The sequence below is a fragment of the Capricornis sumatraensis genome, chromosome 6 (genome assembly GCF_032405125.1).
Source record: "Capricornis sumatraensis isolate serow.1 chromosome 6, serow.2, whole genome shotgun sequence".
Lineage (NCBI taxonomy): Eukaryota > Metazoa > Chordata > Mammalia > Artiodactyla > Bovidae > Capricornis > Capricornis sumatraensis.
Window position 1 is genome coordinate 59,296,236 of NC_091074.1, and position 25,082 is coordinate 59,321,317.

The following is a 25,082-nucleotide window of genomic DNA, read 5'->3' on the forward strand; positions in this document are numbered from 1 at the left end:
TGGGTTTGGGTGGACACTGGGAGTTGGTGATTGACAGGGAGGCCTTGTGTGCTGCAGTTTGTGGGGTTGCAAAGAGTCGGACATGACTGAGCGACTAAACTGAACTGAACTGATACCACAATTGTCCCCAGTGATTATGGTGTTAGTTGGTGGATGCTTTTATTCTTATTATATCCAACTGCTTCTCCCTGCCCTTCTTTCCTTCTTTCTTTTATTTGCTTAAGAGATAATATTTGGAAAGATAATCTAATGTTCTTCCCTATGCTGCTCTTCCCCTGCCTCCATAGATTTTGTACCTCTGTGTCAGCTTGATGTGTTATGAAATTCACCTTCATGCCATGGGGATAGGTAGACACAGTGTTGACCTTAACTTTTATTTTTGAAATTAAGCCCCTGTAAAGACTTAAGTCTCATGCATAAAGACTGGGTAGCATCTGGCTAGACTTGGACAGGGCAGAAGAGATTCAGAAGGAAAGTATGAAGGTCTGAGATGGACCATGTTCTAGAATTTGGAGAGAGGAGGAGAGTGACAGAATCTTCATTTCATCTGGGGATTTGCGAGCAGGAAAGGACCTCTTTCAGAGGAATTAAAATGTGCAGGTAGACAGAGTCACCTCAAAATGACGCTGGTTGCTGATTTAGGGCTCTTCACATTTGGATGAGGAACAAAAGGAGGGAGAAGATGAAAGAGAGGGATAGGGTTGGTTTCTTCCTAGACTCAGAGATTTCTGTCTTAATGATAGATTAGTCAGGTTCTGGGTCAATAAGATACTTTGATTATGTGCAGAATATTATCATCTCCAAATAACAATAACCAACATTACAATAACAGAGGTAGATTTTCTGGAATTTGCCTGGCTTCAGAATGCATTTATAGTTGTTCTCAAGCTACTTTACAAATAAATGGAAATCAGTTTTGAAAGTTCAGGGATTCGCAAGGCTTCGTTTCTATTAAAACCTAATCTGAACAAAATATACCAATCTAGTTCCACAAGAGGTTGAAATGTGACTTCATTTCTAACCTGCCAAGGTACTTAATTTAAAAAATAGCATTGCACAAATAAAGTATCTCTTTATGCCTGCAGTAATGAACTCTGTCCTACTATTTACATCTATTAAAAAAATTACAACTCAAGGGTAAAAAATCTGCAAATATGTATTGATCTCATTTCTCATGTTGTTTTACCTCCATTTTTCTTAGAGTTTATTCTGCATAAGTGAGTGAGTGAAAGTCATTCAGTGATGTCAGACTCTTTGTGACCCCATGGACTATACAATCTATGGAATTTTCCAGGTCAGAATACTGGAGTAGGTAGCCGTTCCCTTTTCCAGGGGATCTTCCCAACTGAGGGAGCGAACCCAGGTCTCCCACATTGCAGGCAGATTCCCTACCAGCTGAGCCACCAGGGAAGCCCTTATTCTGCATATTCAGCCCCTAACTCTGCACCCTAGGTGCTGACCCTGTTTTCCAGGTCATGAGCATCTACCTTGCTGCTTGATCCTTGGTTCCCTTCTTTGTCCTTGCCTAACTCTGCCTCTCATTAACATCTGGCCCTGTTACTCATGCCCTTCTCCTTGACTTCCCCTGCTCTTTTACTTTCTCCACCATTCAGTTCAGTTCATTTGCTCAATTGTGTCTGACTCTTTGCGACCCCATGGACTGCAGCACACCAGGCTTCCCTGTCCATCACCAACTCCTGGAGCCTGCTCAAATTTATGTCCATTGAGTTGGTGATGTCATCCAACCATCTCATCTTCTGTTGTCCTCTTCTCCTCTTGCCTTCAATCTTTCTTAGCATCAGGGTCTTTCCCAAGGAGTCAGTTCTTTGCATCAGGTGGCCAAAGTGTTGGAGTTTCAGCTTCAGCATCAGTCCTTCCAATGAATATTCAGGACTGATTTCCTTTAGGATTGACTGGTTTGATCTCCTTGCAGTCCAAAGGACTCTCAAGAGTTTTCTCCAACACCTCAGTTCAAAAGCATTAGTTCTTTGGCACTCAGCTTTCTTTATACTCCAACTCTCACATCCACACATGATTACTGGAAAAATCACAGCTTTGACTAGATGGACCTTTGTCAGCAAAGTAATATTTCTGCTTTTTAATATGCTGTCTAGGTTTGTCATAGCTTTTCTGCCAAGGAGCAAGGATATTTTAATTTCATGGCTGCATTTACCACCTGCAGTGATTTTGGAGTCCCCCAAAATAAAAGTCTCTCACTGTTTCCATTGTTTCCCCATCTATTTGCCATGAAATGATGGGACCATATGCCATGATCTTAGTTTTTTGAATGTTGAGTTTTAAGCCAAATTTTTGGTCTCCTCTTTCACTTTCATCAAGAGGCTCTTTAGTTCCTTTTCTCTTTCTGCCATAAGGATGATGTTAGCTACGTATCTGAGGTTATTGATATTTCTCCCAGCAGTCTTGATTCCAGCTGTGCTTCATTCAGCCTGGCATTTCACATGATGTACTCTGCGTATAAGTTAAATAAGCAGAGTGACAAAATACAGCCTTGATGTGCTCCTTTCCCAGTTTGGAACCAGTCTGTTGTTCCTTGTCTTGTTCTAACTGTTGCTTCTTGTCTTGCATACAGACTTCTCAGGAGGCAGGTCAAGTGGTCTGGTATTCCCATCTCTTTCAGAATTTTCCATAGTTCGTTATGATCTACACAGTCAAAGGCTTTGATGTAATCATAAAGCAGAATTTCTGCAATTCTCTTGCTTTTTCGATGATCCAACGAATGTTGGCAATTTGATCTCTTGTTTCTCTGCTTTTTGTCAATCCAGCTTGAACATCTGGAAGTTCACAGTTCATATACTGTTGAAGCCTGGCTTGGAGAATTTTGAGCATTACTTTGCTAGCGTGTGAGATGAGAGCAGTTGTGTGGTAGTTTGAGTATTCTTTGGCATTGCCTTTCTTTGGGATTGGAATGAAAACTGACCTTTTCCAGTCCTGTGGCCACTGCTAAGTCTTCCAAATTTGCTGGCATATTGAGTGCAGCACTTTCACAGCATCATGTTTCAGGATTTGATATAGCTCTGCTGGAATTCCATCACCTCCACTAGCTTTGTTTGTAGTGATGCTTCCTAAGGCCCATTTGACTTCACATTCCAGGATGTCTGGCTTTAGGTGAGTGATCACACCATCATGGTTATCTGGGCCATTAAGACCTTTTTTTTGTATAGTTCTTCTGTGTATTCTTGCCACCTCTTCTTAATATCTTCTGCTTCTGTTAGGTCCCTACCATTTCTGTCCTTTATTGTGCCCATCTTTGCAAGAAATTTTCCCTTGGTATCTATAATTTTCTTGATGAGATCTTTAGTCTTTCTCATTCTATTTTCCACCATGGTTTCTTGGATTTTTTTCCTTTCTCTTTTAATCTTTCTTAAGAGGTCTTCTTTTTCCTTTTCCCACTCATTAAATAGTGGTAATCTTTTGTCTTATGTCATTAGTTTTTTTTTTTTTTCCTTGTCATTCATTCTCTTATTCTTCCTGACAGATCTCATTTATTTTTAAACCTTTGTTTATTACTTCTGTGCTGATAATTCTTGAATCTGCATCTTTGGTATAACTTTTTCTTTTGAGCTCCACATCTGTGTCTGACTGCTCATTGGACATCTCCACAAGCATATCCTGTAATCTCTCAAACTTGACCTGGACAGAACTGAACCTCCTTCTCTATAAGCCTGTTTGTTGTATGTGTCTGTCAGTGGCTGGTATCCAGACCAAGCTAGAGCCCTGGATATTCCCTTTAACTCCTTCCCTTCCCTTCCCTTCATCCCCATCTGTATTAGTCTGCTTAAGTTGCTGTACCAAAATGCCACAGTAAGGTTCTGGGTGGTGTAAACAACAGAAATTTATTCTCTCAAAACTTTTAGGGCTGGGAAGTCCAAGCTCAAGGCACTGCCTGATTTTGTTTTTGGTGAGAACACTCCTCCCGGCTTGCAGATGGCTGCGTTTTCACTGTGTGCTCATATGGCAGGGAGGGGGAGACAGAGAAACATACAGAGAGACAGAGAGGCAGAGAAAACTCTCTCTGGTATCTCTTCTTATAAAGACATTAATCTCATCAGATCAGGTCATCCTTATGACCCCATTTAACCTTAATTAGTTCCTTAGAGGCTCTGTCTCCAAATCTAGGCACACTGGGATTGGGGCTTCAACATGAATTGTGGGGAAACACCAATATTTGGTCAGTAACACCATCCATCGGTCACCAAGGTTTTTCGATTCTTCCTAATAAACAGTGTTTAAAACAACTACTTCTTAACTCCTGTGGTAATTAAATCCTGGACACCATTTCCTTTCACCCTGTTGACCTCCTTCCTACTCGTCTCCCTGCTTCTAGTCTGCCTGGGTCCCATCCAGTCCTTATGCTGCCCATCCTCAAGTGCAAGCCTGATCATGTCACTCCTCTCTTGAATCTTTTCTGTGTCCCTCCATTACTGTCATGATGAAACTCAGATCTCCTAATTGCTTGCCAGGCCCTTTGTGAACTGGACCTTGCCTGGCACCCTAGTCTTACTACTTCCCACTTTGTGTTCGATATTCCAGACTTACAACAGTCACAGTCCCCCCGAGGACCATGCTTCCCCGCCTCCCCTCTTGTTTCTCCCCCCAGGCCTTTGCCCATCATTCTTTCTGCTCTCCGTCCCTTTCTCCTTCCTTGTCTCTTTCCCAGCAGTTCCGGAGTCCAGTTAGTGTTCTTTCATCTCTCAGGTTTCAGCATCGACAGCACTTTCTCTGGAAGGCTTTTCCTATCCTCTACAGCTCGGTTGGTGTCCTTCATCCTTAGATACTTACCTGTCACTCAGTAATATGTCCCCAGAGTCTAGCACAGTGTCTGGCACATAGCAAGCCTTCAATAATTACCTGTATGAAAGTGAATGACTACATCTTACCTAACCTTTCGATAAGTTAATCAGTCAATAGAGCTCCTATGCTCTGGTTACAGTCTCTTCCAGCTATGAAGGAAAATGTGAGCTGGACACATGTTACACCAACATGTGACTCAGGGGAGTTGGGCGAAGGTCATAGCACAGAGCTCAGTGGGGTAGGAGCTAAAGGTCACGACTACACCCAGGTTGGGTCAGCCACTATGTAGGAGGGAGTTTAGTCTTTGTATACCTTCATTCATTGCTCAGGCCCTCCTCGACAGCTCCCTGTCTCCATGGAAAAGAATGCCTGTAAACCTGAGTGATATTTGAAACAGTCAACAAATGCTATGCTTATATACATACACAAGTGAATAAGAAAATGAGAAATGTATTTCTTATTCAGTAAACTAAATTTTATGTCATAAAATAAGTGCTATAAATTCTGGTGTAAATTGTTCATCTGGTTCAAATAATCACTAAATTGTTTGTTTATTTTAGAGAAATATTTTTTGTAACTATCACTGACTAAATCATGTTCCACTTGGAGACATGACTTTACTTGGGGAACCACATCAAGGTCTTTCCAAGGACTTTTTCATTGGCTTTGTTGTGGCCAGAATTGCCTGTGTTGGGTGTATATGCAGATGTTAGCACCTCCCACATGGTGAGACCTGGGGACCCAACGTCCCAGACCTCCCCAGCAATGCCACCACAAGGCGACTGTCCACTGCTTGTTCTGTTTTCCAACCCAGGCCCAGTGGATGGAAAGGGAGGTGGTGGCTGCTTCCACCACTGCCTTAGTCTGCTGAGCGGCCACCAGGGGTCACCCTCACCTATGCTTCCAGACCCCTACACGCACCTTTGTGGTCCCAGCAGATAACAAAGTTTAGAAGTAGCAATGCCTGGGATGGATGAGTATCTTTGTTGGCCTAAGGAACTCCTAGCAACCTGAATTGCTGGCTTTCAGTATAGGACGAGGGTTTGAGCTTTCAGTAGAGAGGAAAGTCCTGCACAAAAATCTTATTTCTTTCTAGTAAGAAATACTTAAATACAGATCACTCAGCTTGGCATAAAGAGCCCTGGGTAATATGTTCCAGTCTCTCTCCCTGCCCTATGTCCTTTTGTTTTCTACATGCACCCTGTGTTGCAGGCAAACTGGAGCTCTCCTTTTAATACACACTACACGTGCACACACACACACATACACACACACTCACACACAGGCTCCTGTTTCTCTTATTGCCTTTGGACTCTTGCTTCTTTGTAAATTACTCTCCCTCTCTCCCCCCCCCATAATTCTGCCTGTTAATATTTTATCCCTCCTTCAAGGCATATTTGACATGCTGCCACCTTCTATGAGGGGATTCTCAATCCTTCCAACCAGATTATAACCATTCTGTCGTTTGAATTTCCACTTACACCTTCTCTTATGACCTTGACCTTACTGAGCCGTATATTTTAAATTATCATTTGCATACTTGAAAAATCCTCTCCATTTTCCTAGACTGAGGATTCCAGAGAGAAATGTGTTGTACTTTTTCTTTTTATCCCTTGAAGATCCTACTGTAGTGCCTTTCAGCAGATATATAACACTTTTATTTTTGGTGGGAGTTGGAATTATTTTTATGTGATATATAGAAGTGTTATTGAGGAAAAGCTCTAGAACCAATGTGAAAGCTTCAGAAATAAATGTTTCCAGCTTCTGTATTTCTCTAAGTCTTAGATTCTTCCTCTGCTGTAATGTGGATGATAAAGGTACTTGTGTCGTAAGACTGTTGTGTGGATTAAGTGGCATCATATATTACTTAGCACAGTGTCTGCTGTGTAATAAGCAATCAGTGAATGGCCGTTGTTGTTCTTATTATCATTATCTTGCTCTATGGTATGATCTTCCAGAGATGGAAAAGTCTATTATACAGTTCTTCCTTCTTTTTCTGGTGGTATTATTTATCCTTTCATTCAGCTTGTATTTTATGGAGTTTTATGATGTGCCAGGTGTGGGCTAGGGGCTGGTAATCCTGTGCTTAGAACAAATACCAGCTATGGTTCCCACCTTCATAGAGATCTGAGTCTGGAGTGGGAGATGGATGTTTATCCAGCAATTATGCTAGGAGAGGCACCTGGCCCCATGGGAGCCTAGCTTAGGGAACCTTGACCTAGTGAGGTGTCTCTGAATTGTTCAGGTACCTCTGGCCAACAACCTGGAGAAGGAGTGTTTTAGTCAGAGCTGGGACTGGGTTGAGGGATGTGAGCCCCTCATATTCTGTGAAAATTTTAAGAGGATCCAAAAAGACAATACTCATGATAATGTTTTAATGCAATGTTTAAAAAACTGAATTTAGTGCAGAATAATTCACAGTGAGAAAAGTATCCAGTTTTGAATGAAGACAGGATCAGTAACAATTCTGTGCTAAGTGAAGCCTTATGCAAAAAGAAAAATTAAATACTGATCTTTAGTCTTATCTTAGCCCTGAGTTTGACTAGTAAAAATAACTTTAAGTGTTCCTTCTGAGCCAAAATATGGAAAATTATGTACAATTATCCCATTTATGTATGGGAACTTCTAATACTGTCCAGCAGAGGGAAGCAATACCTAAGAAAATGGAGCCTTTGTCAAAATCTCATCATCACAGTTGTCATCATTATAAAATTCTTGGAATTAATTTATACGTTGAAAGTTTTTGCAGTAGAAAAAGGATGTGCTATGGAAACTTTGTATGACTCTAGTGTTGGAGGACCAAGAAACTCTTATAACTGCCTTAGTACATCATGCTTTCTTTTTTGATAGATATATTTTTGCAGGTTTAATTTGAAATAAAATCCAGGACATACAAGTCACATGGTAAAGAGCATTCTACAATTTTGAGGGGCACATTTTTGGAAGCAACATTAATATTTGTATGGTTTTTCTTTTTATTTCTGCTTTTTCTTCTTTCAATATTAGCATTAGAAATTTGGAAGAGAAGTTTGATATCATGCAGAAGATCATTTGCCAGATAAACTAGTGCAAGACAGGCTGGGTTTATTTACTTGTCAATTAATTTTTTCATTCATTTATTGCCTCATTTATTCACAAGCATTTAGTATTTATCATGTGACAAGTACTGTGGTAGCACTATGGATGCAAAGACTACTATAAGTCACAGTTATTGTATTTATGAACAACCACTTAGTAGGAAACACTATCAGGAATAGACACTTAGGATATCTAGAGTAAGTGTACAAGGTGTGTGCCAAATGCTTGGTGAGCAACTAACAAGTATTCATTTGTCCAGTTTATTCTTAGGAATACTTTTAGTGTCTAGCATATTAGACCTAAAGTACTTTGTTTTTATTTAACTATGACTTTGGCACAAAGTATCTCTCTTATTAAACTTGATAATTTCCCCAGTTTCTAGTTCAGTGGGGGCATTTATCAACTATGGTTATTGATAACCATCTGAGAGTCAAATCCTAAAGGCTGGCTCCTAGCGAAATCATCTAGGCATGCAGTTTGTGAACTGTGCCATAGGAGACTCGAGGGCAATGTAGTCTGTATCTCCTGCATCAAGTATCCTGGGGTACTTGGTGGATGTTCTGATTTCCTTTCCTGAGCCCCAGAGAATCAGATGCTGGAGGAATGGGGAGGCAGGGAAACCTACAGGCACACAAGCGCTGCAGATGATTCTCATGTGCACTGAAGAGCCTCAGGGACTGTTCCCCTTGCCTTTCCCAGCTCAGAATACACTTCAACAGGAGTGCTTATTTTAATTGTAAATTCCATGAAGTCTGAGTCTCTGTCTGTTGTGTTCACTGCTGTATCTCCCATACTTTGAACACCACCTGGTTCACAAAAGATGTTTGTTGATTGAATGATGAACATATATAAATTGAGTATATACCTAAGAGTTCAATTTGAATAAAACGTTCTACTGGTAAAACTCCCCAAATTCCCAGGCCAAGAGTATGCATTATCCTATTTCTTTCAAGAAAGTAAATAGAACTGAAGGCCTTCAGGTAATTACATTGGGTGTAGAACCTAATTAACTACATTTTCAAGGCTATGTTTTCATTTCTTCCTAATAGTCATCTGTAAGGCACAAGGATCACTCCAGCACTTATCCCAGTAGAGACTGTGATTTGCTGAATGTTAGATCACTGGCGCAGAGAAGGCAATGGCAACCCACTCCAGTACTCTTGCCTGGAAAACCCCATGGACGGAGGAGCCTGGTAGGCTACAGTCCATGGGGTTGTGAAGAGTCAGACACGACTGAGCGACTTCACTTTCACTTTTCACTTTCATGCATTGGAGAAGGAAATGGCAACCCTCTCCAGTGTTCTTGCCTGGAGAATCCCAGGGACAGCGGAGCCTGTTGGGCTGTCGTCTATGGGGTCGCACAGAGTCAGACATAACTGAAGCAACTTAGCAGCAGGAGCAGCAGCAGCAGACCACTGGTGAGCTTGACCTCTGGTTCAGCTGTCTTGACTTGTGGGCCAGGGCTCTTTGTGCTGGCTTGTCTGACACTCTTGATTTGAGGTAAAGCCATAATGATGTGATGTGTGTGATAGATTGTCAGTGATATAGCTGGAGCCAGGCTCTTCTACTTGGGCCCTTATGTTCAATTCTACATCTTTTCTAATTTTTATCTTGCTTTCGTGACTCATGTGCTTAGTTACACAACTGAAAAGTAGCCATTCATTCATTCTCTTATCTGTTCCTCCGTGAATAAGTATTGATTGAGCAAATCTATCTAGGAATGCCTTTATCGTTTATTCAGCTTTACAGATACAATTGGATAGTCTTCATATATTTATGAGAAGAATCTAACTGCTATTTTATAATCAGACTTCCAGGTGTGTCTGTGTTTGTGTGGGTCCATTGCTAGAAGTGAAGTTCTTTGATAACAAAGGGGATAGTCCATGATTTCTGGGTCTCTCTTCTCAATGTAATAGAGATCAACTATTTTTTAAATGAATGATACAGATAAGCTTTCTTTATACAGATCAGGAGTTTAAAGCAGGGAGGTGGTAGTAAGAAGGGAAGAGAGCAATGCAGAGTGAAAATAGCTGTTTGGAGATGGTCTTTGTGTAGGTTTTCTTCAAAGCATATGCTGAGACCAGGATTTGGGGGCAAGTAGGAGAAGGAAATGGCAACCCACTCCAGTGTTCTTGCTTGGAGAATCCCAGGGACAGGGGAGCCTGGCGGGCTGCCGTCTTTGGGGTCGCACAGAGTCGGACACGACTGAAGTGACTTAGCAGCAGCAGCAGCAGCTTCTGTGGGAGGTACTATTAGGGACTGGGGAAGTGAGACAGGAAAGGGAGGAAGGATACGTTCTACCCTTCACAATGGGATGGACTGAGATTCCGAGTGTCACCCTGAGTGATAAGGAATTTTAGCTTATCTTCCACCTTCTACCCTCCTTAGTTAAGGGCTGCTCCAGGAGCATGTGCTTTCTGGTACTTTGAGTCTGTGCCTTACCTCCACTGTGTGGTCAGAGGATGCCCTCAAGTAAGGAGATGCTGCAGGAAGCCATAGCAGTAAATGGGAACTGTCTGCAAGTGACCTCTTGGTAGATGAAGAGGATATGGGCAGGACTTTGTGTGTGTGTATGCTTGATGTCTTCTGGCTAGGAATTAAAGTGGTAACTACTTTTTGACAAAGAAGGCAAAGTTCTGTTGATTTTACATATTTTATTTTAATTGTAAAATATGTTGACATTCTAACAAGTGTTTTGAAAGTTGTAAAACATTTTACTTAAACGTTTTCTAAAGGTAACTAAATGTATAAACTCAGACAACTTTGAACTCTCAAACCAAGTACCACTGTTGATAGCAGGGCTCTCATTTCAGAAGTGAACATCTTATGTATGACAGGGGTATACAATAGTATAAATCTGTGTTTTGTTGTCATTCTTTCTGGGATCCTGTATGTAGGCTGCATTTTCTTTTTTTGCAGTGATTTAGCTCACAAGTACCTTCTATCCTGAGACACTGTTCAAATTACTGTTGAAGATGTAACTGGACTTAGATGTTTAGTGCTACCCAATGTATATAAAATCAGAATGAATTTAGTGTTTCCTAGTAAGTACTAAGGTACTTATACTTATCTCCAATTATTTTGATTCTTAAATCCCTGAAAACAACTCCTAAGAATGACTCTAAGTACAGGATACCAACATAAATGTATTCTTATTTGCATAGTCTGAAATTTCTCTATTACATATACTGCATTGCTTTACTACAAGTCAATATTCAGTTGGAGTCCTTTGAATATATAAAAAAAGCCTAAGCAAGATAAGAAGCATTAAATATGGTCTTATTTTCTGCTTTAAAAAACTAATTTTCAGAGCAGCAACTCATATAAGCAAATAATCAGATTATTCCCTTTATCTCTAAGTGTTTCCCAGATGGAACAGGCTGTATAACAATATACTGTGCAGTTTGAGTTGGGTGTACATCAAAACCATTAGCTTATTTTAAAAGCTTCACTGGGAAGATGAGAACCAGAGTCAAGAAGAAATTTAGTCTTTGAAGAATACCAAGAAGGTAAAGCCAACTACGTGAGAAAAACATCTTTGAAAAACTATCAACTACATTTAATATTAGATTTCTGTTAGGCCATCTAAAGCTGAGAATTAGTGATGGAATTACTAAGTAGGAGATAAAGTTGGGAAGAGACTCTTTCTTCTCAGCTGTCCCTCTTTTACTCGTGACATCTTGCTTATTGTTAGAAGAATAATAATTGCTGCCTTTATTAATTAGAACTCTGTGAGATATAAGTTACAGAAGCCCAGCCTTCAGCATAGCCAATTATGGGAAGGGTGAAGCTGGACAATTGGATAATTAGAACCAAAGACTTGAATAATGTCAAGATTCTCTTAGTCCTTCCCTTGTACTTTTATTTGGGTTCAACTTTATTCGTCTTTCTTAGCACAGGCTTTGCCCTCAAGTCATGAGATATGACCATTGCTAGTTCCCGAGGTTTACATCTTTAATTTAATTCACTGAAAAGAGTCTGATTTACTCAAGTACTTATGAAATACTTGCATAAGTACTCCTCAAACTGGGCAAGGGCATTCCCTGATTGAGTGTGGGACCCCTCAGCCTTGGCCAGAGTGAGGTTCCATCACGGAGTACCCACAACATTTCAGGCAGGCTTTTCCCAAGGCTCTGTACATATGATCTCTAATGAAGGGACTCTTGCAAGGTAAGTCATCTTCTTTTCCATAACAGACAGGTTAAATCATCCAGAGTTATAATGATAATAAATGATTGATTTGAATCCCAAGTCCATCTGTGTTCTTTCTTCTGTACCATGCTATGTTACTAAAGAACCTTTTTTTGTTTGTTTGTTTGTTGTTGAACTGCATGACATATATGATACAGTTTGGTCACCAACATGCCCTTTTGCCTGTTAGATACCCTCAGATTTCATCACATTCATTCTATAGCTGAGCACTGGAAAGGAATTAACCTTTTTCAACTTCTGCAAGTAGTAAAATTCTCAAGTGTTACTCAGATGAGTTTTGCTTATAGAGATTAATTAGTCACAACAGCCTCTGTTACAGTGATACAACAAAGTTGTGCTTTTTGTGTGTCTCAGGTACTCGGTTTTTTTCATCTTCAAAAGTTCACTGAGCCTGACAGTGTTGAACTTTGCCTGGGTCCTGAAAACATCAGTTAGGAAAACCACTCACTCTTTCATCTTCTGGGAACAGCTTGCCACAAAGAACCACACTTTTCTATGTGACTGAGACACAACTTGCTATCTATCTTCACCGTTTCTCATGAATCTTATAAGACTCTCGGATGATTCCTTTGTTCACCTGTGATAAGGTGGGACACTGACCTATCCCCTTTGGCCTGAACCTGCTGACAATGCCAGATACACTGTCCAGCTTTCCATGCTTTGTCTCATGAATGATTAGCTCAGTTCTTTGACCCCTAAAAGCTAGTCAGACACAGAGATAAGCGTTTCCTGGTTCACATAGAACAAAGAGGTGTGAGTGTGTGTGTGTGTGTGTGTGTGTGTATCTGTATGAGTTATTGTTCTAAAAGGAACATTGGAAGTTTATCCAAACATAAGTAGCATACCTCAAATTTTGCAATAGAAAAGTCCAGTACTGAATATATACTGGTGCTACCACCATAGATTCAGAGTCACAGTGAGTCTCTTTAGAAACTTGCATCCTGAGGACCGAGAGAGTTTTATGACTGGATCCATCTAGATTTTCTTTCATTCTTGCTCCTACCATTTGTGTGTTTGGACCTCTGTATAATAGGAGCACCATGTCTTTATTAAGTACCAGTCTTTATTAAGTATAAATTCAAAGAAATAGCAGTCTGACAAAAAATTGTAATTGATTGTCATCAAATCAGTTTCTCAAAAACTTTCAAAAGAATCCTTGTTTTTTTAATAACCCATAGTTATGCTTCTTAAAACCCCTTTCTCCCTTCTATCATTTTGTCGCTGAAAGCCTTTCAGTTGACTTCAGCTGCTCTCTCCTGCACCCCATATACCCAAGGACACTGTGGAGACAAGCAGTTAATTAACGTGTCAGCATGTATAGTGTTCCCGCCTCTCTCATCCTCTAAGGAAACTTCTGTTTTGTGAGCTTAGTTTCTTGGCTTTGTGATGCTGCATCAAGATAATTTTCCAAGAATGGGAAAAACCTGGATAGTGCTGAGGTTTACTCATGGAAGAAAAAAGAATAACACTTAAAGGAAAGAGGATGAATGGGGATACATGTGGGGAGGAGCAGAGGAACATCAAAAAATTACAACCTCTGTGACTCAGTTTTCTCAACACAGAACTTTGTCTATAGTAATTCCAAGAAACTATCTTAAACAGATAAATGACTTCCAATCATTTCTTTTTAAATCAATGGAATCATTAAAAAAAAAACTTAAGTGAAATTTTATTAAGCAAAACATAACCAAAGTTTGGACAAGGATGATGGATACCATCTGCGTACTGTGCTTCTTTCCTGGCAAAGACAGTTTGAGAACTGGTTAGAAATTCTAGCTCAGTGGGAGTATATGCTAGTGACTTTTAAAATTAAGAAAAAAAATATCATTGACTGTTAAAAATTATGAGGACAAATATTTTATTAAATATGTATTAATATATATTTTATATATTTATATCGACTCAGTGGACATGAGTTTGAGCAAGCTCCGGGAGAGGGTGAAGGACAGGGAAGCCTGGTGTGCTACAGTTCATGGGGTCGCAAAGAGTTGAACACGACTGAGCAACTGAACAACAAAAACATATTTTATATATTTTCAGTTCAGTTCAGTGGCTCAGTCGTGTCCGATTCTTTGCGACCCCATGAATCACAGCACGCCAGGCCTCCCCGTCTATCACCAACTCCCGGAGTTCACGCAGACTCCGTCTATCACCAACTCCCGGAGTTTACGCAGACTACGTCTATCGAGTCCGTGATGCCATCCAGCCATCTCATCCTCTGTCGTCCCCTTCTCCTCCTGCCCCCAATCCCTCCCAGCATCAGAGTCTTTTCCAATGAGTCAACTCTTTGCATGAGGTGGCCAAAGTACTGGAGTTTCAGCTTTAGCATCATTCCTTCCAAAGAAATCCCAGGGCTGATTTCCTTCAGAATGGACTGGTTGGATCTCCTTGCAGTCCAAGGGACTCTCAAGAGTCTTCTCCAACACCACAGTTCAAAAGCATCAATTCTTCTGCACTCAGCCTTCTTCACAGTCCAACTCTCACATCCATACATGACTACAGGAATTTTAGCATCTCCCTATTTACTCAATGAGTTTTAAATATGCCAGTGTTTTAATATGATCATGCCATAGTTTTTTCTGGTTCATAGAAAGAATCACATCATGTCATTAAAGGCTCAAAATTGATCTGAGATACTTTTATAAGCACAGTAAACTGTGATCTCCAGGTTATCAAAAAACTGACTTCCCTTTAAGCTTTTTTTTCCATTGAGTTTCCTGTTATCTGTCACATTAAAGGTAATGATCTTTCTCCTTATTTCTTACATATGGGTAAATTCTCCGGCTCCCCTGAATTTGTTTCATAAATACCCAAACAAATGAAAACCCAAATGGTCTAATTAAATTGTGTTGCATTTAGCTTCTGGGGTTATAACGCATAGCACAGGGCTCCAGGTCAGGGGGTCTGTTAGCAGCAGGGACTAAATGGCAGGCTCAAAAGTGCCCAATGGGACCTTGAGAGGGCTCCACAATTTTGTAAGGTGCCATCACTTTGAATGAATTAAGAGATTATTTATTTAATTGAAGGATTCTGTTTAGTCAGTCTATTAAGTAAGTGTAGTATACTAATAAAATGGGATTGAACCTGTAGTTTAAGATTAACTGTGAAATTAATTTATCCTTGTTATGCATGACTCTCATTGGCCTAGATAACTAAGAATTACACTCTTTTCCTAAGGAAAGAACAGTTCTAGTTTGGGGGAGATAAGAGCATTTGATGAGAGAAGAAGGGACGTGGAATTTCTTAGCAATCCTCTCCCATTCCTACCTCAGTTAGGGAAGAGAGTCCAGGGTCTGCAATCACAGAGTCAACCTTCAAATCACCTACTTGACTTTAAAAAGTGAGAAGCATATCTTGCTTTATGTTTTAAACTCTTGACCCCTGATCATTATCAGGTAAGAACCATATCAATTACCATAAGTGTAATTGCATTGCTTTTAATATTATCTAGAAAATCATGCTCATTAATTGTGGAGCTTTTTATCTCTGCTGAAGAACAATTACTCCTAAAAATTTATTATTCTCTGAAAGTAGATGACTTTTGTTTCATTTTTGTGTGAAAGAATCCAAGGATTGAAGTACTTTAAAAAATTGTTTTGGGGAGAAATACATTGTTTCTTCAGCAACATGATCTTTTAGTGCAGGAGCAATTTTGCATTATAGAAATGCAAATGTTCCTTCCTTCAGGATGAATGTGTTTATTTCTTCACTGATGATCAGCCCCTTTATCCGGCAGGGATGTGATAAGCCCAGTTTGACTACTTATATGTTTTGTTTTACAAAGCTTTATAGTTCCTATGCTATTTCATTTTGCCTGTGGGCTGTAACAGCTTAAAATAATTATTTTAATATCTGGAATTGATAGGAACAGTCTAAAAAGAAATACGCATTGTTTGAATTATATCTCCACTTAGAAGGTAATGGCTGTAATAAGATTAAATTCGTATATGAATTAATCATATCGCTGCTTCATCTTTTCAGTGAATATCTCTTGAAAAACGTACAAAAGAACACAGCAAATTCGTAGGTCTTGCTTGCCTTAAATCTTTGGTTGTAATATATTTGTTGCTGAATGGATAGCAATTATCTTTACTGAGGACCATCATGGTAAGATAATATTTATAAAGATTTAGTTATAGAATGGATTTCTGTTTATTCTATGGTTTCCAAGGCCAACTGCTGGAGTGTTTCTTTTGCTTAATATAGTTAAATTCTTGGTAAAAAGATCACTTTCTTCAATAAAGAAACAAATGTAATTCCTTTTTCCTCTAGATTTTTTTTTTTCAGCAGTACTTCCCCTCAACCTTATTTCCTTTCTCTGAAAACTAGCCCAACTGGATGTATTTTAGGGTATATTCTCAGTGATACTTTGTTCTATGAGAAATAATAATCATAAATATGACCACAAATTACCATGGTTGACTTGACTCTATGTTTGAGTATAGCATCTTAATATCAACTATATCATGAATAAATCTTTTAAATTTGAGATTTTAAAGAAAACTGAGGTAAAATTCACAAAACATAAAATCAGCTATTTTAAAACAAGAAATTCAGGGGCATTTCGTACATTTACAATGTTGTGCAACAAGTGCCTCTACTATCTAGCTCCAAGATATTGTCATCACCCCAAAGGAAATCCCTACCTATTAAGCAGGAACATATATACATATACATACATACATATATATATATATATATACACACATATATATATATATACACATATATATATACACACACACATATATATATATACACATATAAATATATATATAAAATTTCCTTCCCCTTGTCCCTGGAAACCACCAATCTGTGTTCTATGTCTATGGATTTGCCTATTTTGGGTTTTTCATATAAATGGAGTCGTCATGATTTGTCCTTTTTTTTTTTTTTGATTTTTTTTTGATTGATTTGTCCTTTTGTGTTTTGCTTCATTCACTTAGCATGATACTTTTGAGAGTCATTCACATTGTAGTATGAATCAGTACTTCATTGCTTTTTATGACTGAATAATATTCTACTATTTGTATATATCACAATTGTTTATCTATTCATCCATTGATGTGCATTTGGATTGCTTCCTTTCCATCTTTTCACCACTGTGAATATGAATATTGCTGTTATAAGCAGGATGTATAGGTACTTGTTTGAGTAGCTCTCTTCAGTTCTTTTAGGTAAGTAACTTAGAATGGCATTGTTGGGTAATACAGTAATTCTTCATTTATTTTTTGAGGATTAGAATTTTTATTTCAAATTTTTGTCAGATACTTATATCAGTAATGCTTCTGTGCTTGATTCATCTGTTGACTCACTAGGCAAACTTAAATAAGATGCTCAACTAAAGACTGAAATGAATGAGATATGTAATAGAATGTGAACAACAGTACTCACCTTAAACCAGGGCAAGTAGGATGCTTGCTTGTGTCCCTGACCTCAGAGGGGACCATGCTTTAAAATACCATCCTTACTAATTTGTAAGACCCTTTGGGGCCTGGGGTTGGCCAGAATTGCAGTACAGATGGGATTGACCAGATGCTCCAGTGAACTCATGTCTCTCCTGGGGCCCTGTGGCTAGCTGATTCCAGGAGGGCAGCAGATTGCCCCATTTGTATGTGTGTGTATGTGTGTGATCATAGAGATTGTGCCACCAGAATGATGCTGACACGTTAGCATCTGTCAGAGTTTGTGTGACTCTCATCACACCACATTCAAGATGAGCTCCGGTCTTGATTTCTGATAGTTGATCTGAGCCATGTGTGTGGGCTTGTGTGTCTTCTCTGGCTCAGCTGTGTGTCTTGACTGCAATGTCACCTCAGGTTTCTAGGTGACATAATCATGACTAGGTGTCCTCTGCCCTGGATGCACCCTCCATTAGCACCCAAAGTGGTCACTCCACCTTTCTGGTGCTCCCCACCACTTGTCCGACAGCTCCAGGCATAATTGCCTGTGTTCTGTATGAGCTGTCAAGACCTTTCATCTGAACACTGGTGGACCCTTCCAACCCATGTTCTTTCTTGCCTCCAATTGATATGGTGACACTGTGCTCTCTCAGGTTGGTCATAAGGGGTGAATCTTCCTTGTGTATATGGATCAGCTCCTCTTACAGCACCCCTGGACACCCAGCTGTCCTCCTTATAGGTAATAGTGTGTGGAATGCAGGTATGTGGTTAATGTTGACAGAGTTCACAGTCTAAGAATGCAGTGATAACAAGGAAGACATGGTTGGAATATGATTATGGTTAGTGTTATCAGATTTTGAGTTGATCAATTTAAAGTGGCTAGAAAATAACTTTTTGTTCACATTTTCCCATTTTACCTTGGGTAACATCTTATGTTTGTGATCGTCCTTAGTGAACCACGGTAATAACAACCTTTGAGAGAATTGTTAGAAGCCAACTTCATGGGCAGAGCAATGGATGATTCAGCACTGAGTAGTGAAATAATCAGCACTAAATTAATGGTATTAGGGAACTGCAAAGGCAAGACAATTGTTTCAATACAAAGAGTTTCTGGAGCATTAGGGCATTGTGAATAAGTCGTGCGGCTACTTTCTCTCATAGTGAAGGATAGGACATTTTCTAGTCATGAGGCATTTGACAGTTAAAAAAGGAAGAAAGAAGACATGATGTACTGGAATAGGAAGAAATGGTGCCTGGGTACTCTGAAGAATCTTCACATACACCGATTGGACAATAAGTTAATTCTAAGTATGTTTCTCTACCCATTATCCACTATACTTTGTGGATCCATAGTTTTACAGTACATTTAAAAATCAAGTATTGCCCAAGGCCCTGCCTGCCCTAGAGTGTGGTCCTAGTGAACAGTGCTATGGGCTTGTGTAAACTAATGGATGCTTTCTATAATTAAGCTGTAGTTTCTCAAATGATGGAGAAAGTAGTCCTCTCCAAACTGAGACTGACCTTCATTTCAGATTATAAAAAGAATATAGCACTCAAAATCAAATTATAAGTAATGTCAACAGAGTCTAGGTCATGAGGAATTCTAGGTCTTGTTTATAACTTGGACACTGTTTCATACTGAGACTTGTTTAGAAAGGCTACTATTTAGTAGAGAATCATTTTGAAAGAGCCAAGACCAGACAAAGTAATACTATTTATGAAGCCATTGCAACAGTTTTGGAGGAGATAATGGGAGGAGTGGTACAGAGAATAAACACGAATGATGTTCTCTATAATGCAATTTATTATATTTTAAAATTAAGGTATTCAGTTATTCATTAACATGAAACTGATTAAAAATGTAGGATCATTCATTCAATAGGAAATAATCCAATTATTATAAGTGATGTAGATCTATATTTGATATGGAAAGTTATCACATTGTTTTTTCAAGTGAAAAACAGACTATAAAACAGTTTGCATAGTGTAATCTCATGTTTTGGGGCGGTTAACTTTTTCCCTATATGCATTCATACATTTACACGAAAAACATTTCTGAAAATACATATACCAAAATGCTAACAGTGCTTGATTCTACATGGCTGGAATAAAGGTAGTCTTAAAAAAAAAATGTCCACCCCCACAACCTACAACCTATATACAAAATAAACTGCTATATCCTTATTAGGAAAAGGATATATTATATATATTGATATTATATAGGGATATATTATATCCTTATTAGGATATAATAAGACTATCAAATATTTGCTATTCAAATGAATATGACTTTGTATCTGTTAGGTAAAAAAAACGACCAGGACACCAAAAGAGTGTCTAACAGGCTTTTTAATGGTGAAGTGCTCCCAGTGGGGGTTCCCGGACCCGAACGAGGCAGGTCGAGGAAGTCCGTGCCCGGACTGTGTTGGGGGTGGTTTTTATACATTTGTTGCGAGGGATGGTCAGGCTAGATGGACAGGGGTTCGGATAGGTCTCCAGGCGGAGAAGTTGTGGGCTGACAGGTCCTTCTACGAGGCTGGGGTGGGGGTGGCTTTAGCCGGCGAAGTGTGCTATCATTGGTCCCCGGGATCTGGGAGGATCCTTCCGTTAGGGACCTTCTCGCCGGCGGGAGGGAGAGGAGGGGTGGCCCATCATGGCCCCAGGGGTCTGGCCTTACAGTATCCCTATCTAAACATATGAAAAGTTCATTATTCTTCAGAAGTTCTCCTCTCTGATATTTCCCCGGACTCCAGCTTTACTTACCAAGTCCAAAGAAGTCAGTTCAGGCTGAAGAGTCTAGCCTCTTTGCTGCCATTTCTGCTTCTGTTGAGACACAGTGTAACCTCCAAGATCAGGTACTTGGAGCAGGTCTTTGAGCAGGACTCTGTCCTTGGCAGGAATCATGGTGGTCGTTGAGGCCCCACTGGCCATAATTCTGGTCCTGCAGTCATTCCTCAGGATGCTAGATCAAGAACTGTTCTAGCTTCAACTTCTTGTGTTCAGGCTCATCCCCTTTCTTCTACTTTGCCTCAAATCCAAACACAGCTGTCTTATTTAGCTGGCTTAAATGATGGTCCTGTATAAATTTTCTAATCCAGCCTGAGTAACACAATAGTCTACAGCACGTTTTTCAAAATGTGGATCATTTAGTCATAAATAGCCCAATGTGATTGAATGTATGTCTTATGTAGGTGATGGGAGCATGGAGATCCTTATATACCATAGCAATGGTCTCTCTTCCAGGACATCCTCTTGTTTTCCCTCCTCAAGGGCATAGTCCAGTTAAACAAATCCTTAGTTTACATGATTAAATTCAGTCAAGAGCTCAATCAGTAGTTGTTGCATTCAGATACACGGTGACCTCCCATTTTTCTCCAAAAGCAATGACTGTATGATTATCTTATATTGATGTATCTGAAGGATATATCTTGGTAGGTTTTCCATATGTAGGATAGCTCCAAAGGTCTTCTAAAATGTTCAGAAACTCCCTAAAAGATGATTCTCTTTTTAAAGTAATAAAAAACATTAACAAAGTACTTTGCTGATCATTAGTCTGGCTGATGTTTATTGCAGCAATAAGGAGGCTGTAATTTCATGACTTCCCTCATTAAAGAGGAATAATTGATTATCTTTCAAGTAAAAGAAAGTGAGTAGTCCTTGTAATTAAAGGAAAATGTGTTTAAGTTTTCCAAGTACTATGAGTTTTATGAATGACCTAACCTCAAGTCTTAGAATTAACTGTCTTTAAAAATTAAATTTGTATTTTTATGAAAAGAATGGATATGTATAGCTAAAATATCAAATAATGACCAAAAGCTTACAAAATCCAAAAAGACTTCTATTTTATCTTACTATTTTTCTTTTTAGATCTTTATTTCCATTCCCACCCATCTGTCCTCACCATTGCTGATCTACTTTCTAGAGGCATCTGTCTTAAAAAATTTTTTTTTTATTGGAATATAGTTTGTTTTCAACATTGTGTTACTTTCACGTGTACAGCAAAGTGAACACACACATATATATATATATATGTGTGTGTGTGTGTGTGAGTGCTAAGTTACTTCAATCGTGTCTGGCTCTTTGTGACCATTTGGACTGCAGCCCATCAGGCTCCTCTGTCCATGGGATTCTCTAGGCAAGAATACTGGAGTGGGTTGCCATGCCCTCCTTCAGGGGATCTTCCTGTCCCAGGGATCAAACCTGCATCTCTTATGTCTCCTGCATTGGCAGGCAGGTTCTTTACCACTAGCACCACATATACATATATCTACTCTTTTTTAGATTTTTTTTCCTTATAGGCCATTACAGAGTATAGAATAGAGTTCCTTGTGCTATACAGTAAGTCCTTATTAGCTGTCAGTTTTATAGATAGTAGTGTATATATGTCAAATCTAGTCTCCCAATTTATCCTCCCCCATCCCTTGGTAACCATACATTTGTTTTCTACATCTGTAACTCTATTTCTGCTTTGCAAATAAGTTAATCTGTATCATTTTTCTAGATTCCACATATAAGTGATATTGGATATTTGTCTTTTTTTGTCTGACCCACTTTATTCAGTATGAAAATTTCCAGGTCCATCCATGTTGCTGCAAATGGCATTATTTCATTCTTTTTTAATGGCTCAGTAATATTCCATTGTATATATGTATCACATTTTCTTTATCCATTTCTCTGTTGATAGCTTTTTGGTTGCTTCCATGTTCTGGATATTGTAACTAGTGCTGGAGGCATCTATTTTTTAACTTATGTCTACTATGTATATCTCCATATTTCCAAAAATTATAGTTTATATCTATCTCTTTATTCTACTATAACCTTTTATATTTCCTGAAGATAATGACTCTCTCTCTTTACCTCTCTCTCTCCTTCCCTCCCTCAGTTCAGTTTAGTTCAGTTGCTCAGTTGTGTCTGACTCTTTGCGACCCCATGGGCTGCAGCACGCCAGGCTTCCCTGTCCTTTACCGACTCCTGGAGCTTGCTCAAACTCATGTCCATCAAGTAGGTGATGCCCTCCAACCACCTCATCCTCTGTTGTCCCCTTTTCCTGCATTCAATCCTTCCCAGCATCAGGGTCTTTTCCAATGAGTGGTCTCTTCACATCAGGTGGCCAAAGGATTGGAGCTACAGCTTCAGCATCAGTCCTTCCAATGAATATTCAGGGCTGATCTCCTTTAGGATGGACTGGTTGTATCTCCTTACAGTCCAAGGGACTCTCAAGAGTCTTCTATAACACTACAATTCAAAAGCATCAATTCTTTGGTGCTAAGCTTTTTTTATGGTCCAACTCTTACATCTATGGAAAAACCATAGCTTTGATTACACAGACCTTTGTTGACAAAGTAATGTCTCTGCTTTTTAATATGCTGTCTCAGTTTGTCATAGCTTTTCTTCCAGGCAGCAAGTGCCTCACTCCTCTCTCTCTCTCCCCCTTTTTAATTTGCTTATGTACATTTGAAGCCATGGGTTAGTTTTCCTTACCCTCCAATACTATTGTAAAATGTCTCAATTAAATTTCCATGCAAATTTGTCAGCTAAAATTTCAGTTTTATATTTATCCCGTCGATATCTTTTCTCAAGTCCCCTTTCCATCTGCTCCATCATGTCCTTCTGGACTGGTTGCTTGCTTGGTCTACTTCACAACTATTATCTTTGCATTTTGCATCCCCATCATCTTGAAAGCTCTGTTTGTTTTATTCTGTGCTGGATTCCCCATTTCTCTGAGTCATTTGCTTTCCGTTTTTCTTGGAAATTCCTTTGATTTTCTGGAGCATATCCTTCTGTAGACTCCTTAGAAAAGGCTAAAGGAAAGGAATAGTTTTGCCACTTTGTACACCTGATAATTCTTTATTCTACCATCACACTTAATTGATAGCTTACCTGGCTGTAAAATTTTAAGTATAAACTAATTTTCTCTTAGAATTGCTGTGTAGTTTTCTAGCTTTTAAGGATGTTGCTGGGACTCTCAATGCAATGTAGATTTCTGAACCTTTTTGAACTTTCCCCCTTCTGGAAAATTTTCAAAAATTTCCCTTTATTTCTGCTATTCTCAAATTTCAGAATATGCCTTTTCATTAATTTTTTCCATTTATTGGCTTGGGCACTTATTGGACCATTTTCATCAAATTTTACTTGGAAATTTTCTTACATTGTTTCTTTTTTTGCAACATCTCCTGTTTGAATATGATGGATCTCCCACATTGTTGGTCTCTAATTTTTAATTTTTGTTCCTTTTTTCCAATATCTTTGTTTTTATTTTCTAGAAGAGTTCATTTACTTTAGCTTCTCTCTACTTCAGTGAAATTTCTATTTTACTGGTCATATTTTTAATACTGAAATTTATTTCCTTTCTTTGATCATTTTTAAAGATCTTGGGACTTTCCTGGCAGTCCAGTGGTTAAGACTTTGTGCTCCTAAAGCAGGGCATATGGGGTCCATATTTGATCGATGGTCAAGGAACTAAGATCCCTCATGCCTCATGGTGTGGCCAAATAAATAAATTTAATTTTAAAAAGAGAGCAAATAATTTTTTTCATGAATGCAATATCGTTTTCCCACTGATATTATAGCTATTTTTATTTTATTTAAAGTTTATTTTTTCTGTGTTCCTTGCATTGCTTTTTTTCTCCAAATTCTCTTTTTTAGCTATTTATTTTCCCTTTGTCTTTCATGTTGGAGGCATTGTTTATTTGCCTCAAATGACTCATGGCTCATCATTCACATTTATTAGTGGTGGCTTAAAGCTGACCGAAAGCCAGTGAGCATTGGCATTTTTGGCTGATGGCCCTCCTAATACAATCAGATGATTATCCAGCTTTTAGATAGAAAATTCTCACATGTCAATCTCTATAGGCCTTTGTTTTGGGTGATTCAAATTTATCAGGAAAATATTCCCAAAAATGTTGTTTGAGGAGTAAATATTGGACTACTAGAATTCTGGAACTGGCCAGAAAAGAGGATTTAGGGAAAGTCTTTCTGTTTAGCATGTAGACTTTCAAATTATGTAGTTCCTGGTTTTGGTTACCGTTTTTGTGTCTGGTGTTCTCCCTTCTGCAGTCTCTTTTGTTCCTTTTCTCCCAACATACCGCCGTCTCCTGCAAGGACTGGGGAGGTGGTCGTCATTAATGTAGGATAGGAACCTGGGGCCGCCTACCTTCTCATGTGTTAGTCACTCAGTCGTGTCTGACTCTTTGTGACCCCATGGACTGTAGCCCGCCGGGCTCCTCTGTCCATGGAATTCTTCAGGCAAGAATACTGGAGTGGATAGGCAGTCCTTTCTCCAGGGGATCTTCCTGACCCAGGGATTGAACCCTGGGTCTCCGAAATTTCGGGCAGATTCTTCACTGTCTGACCTACTTCATATATACTTCCAAATAATCTCTTTCTTTACTTAGGACTGTTGCCTTACCTGTGTCTTCTGCTTTACCAGGTGTCTATAATTCTTGGAAATTACAAAAAAATGTTAGCTTGTTTCTTAACTGAATGGTTGTACCCATTCTTGCGTGATTTTTCTCTCTTAATGTACTGTGGCTCTGGGTTTATACGTATTCTGGTTTTAAAAAATAGAGATTGTACTTC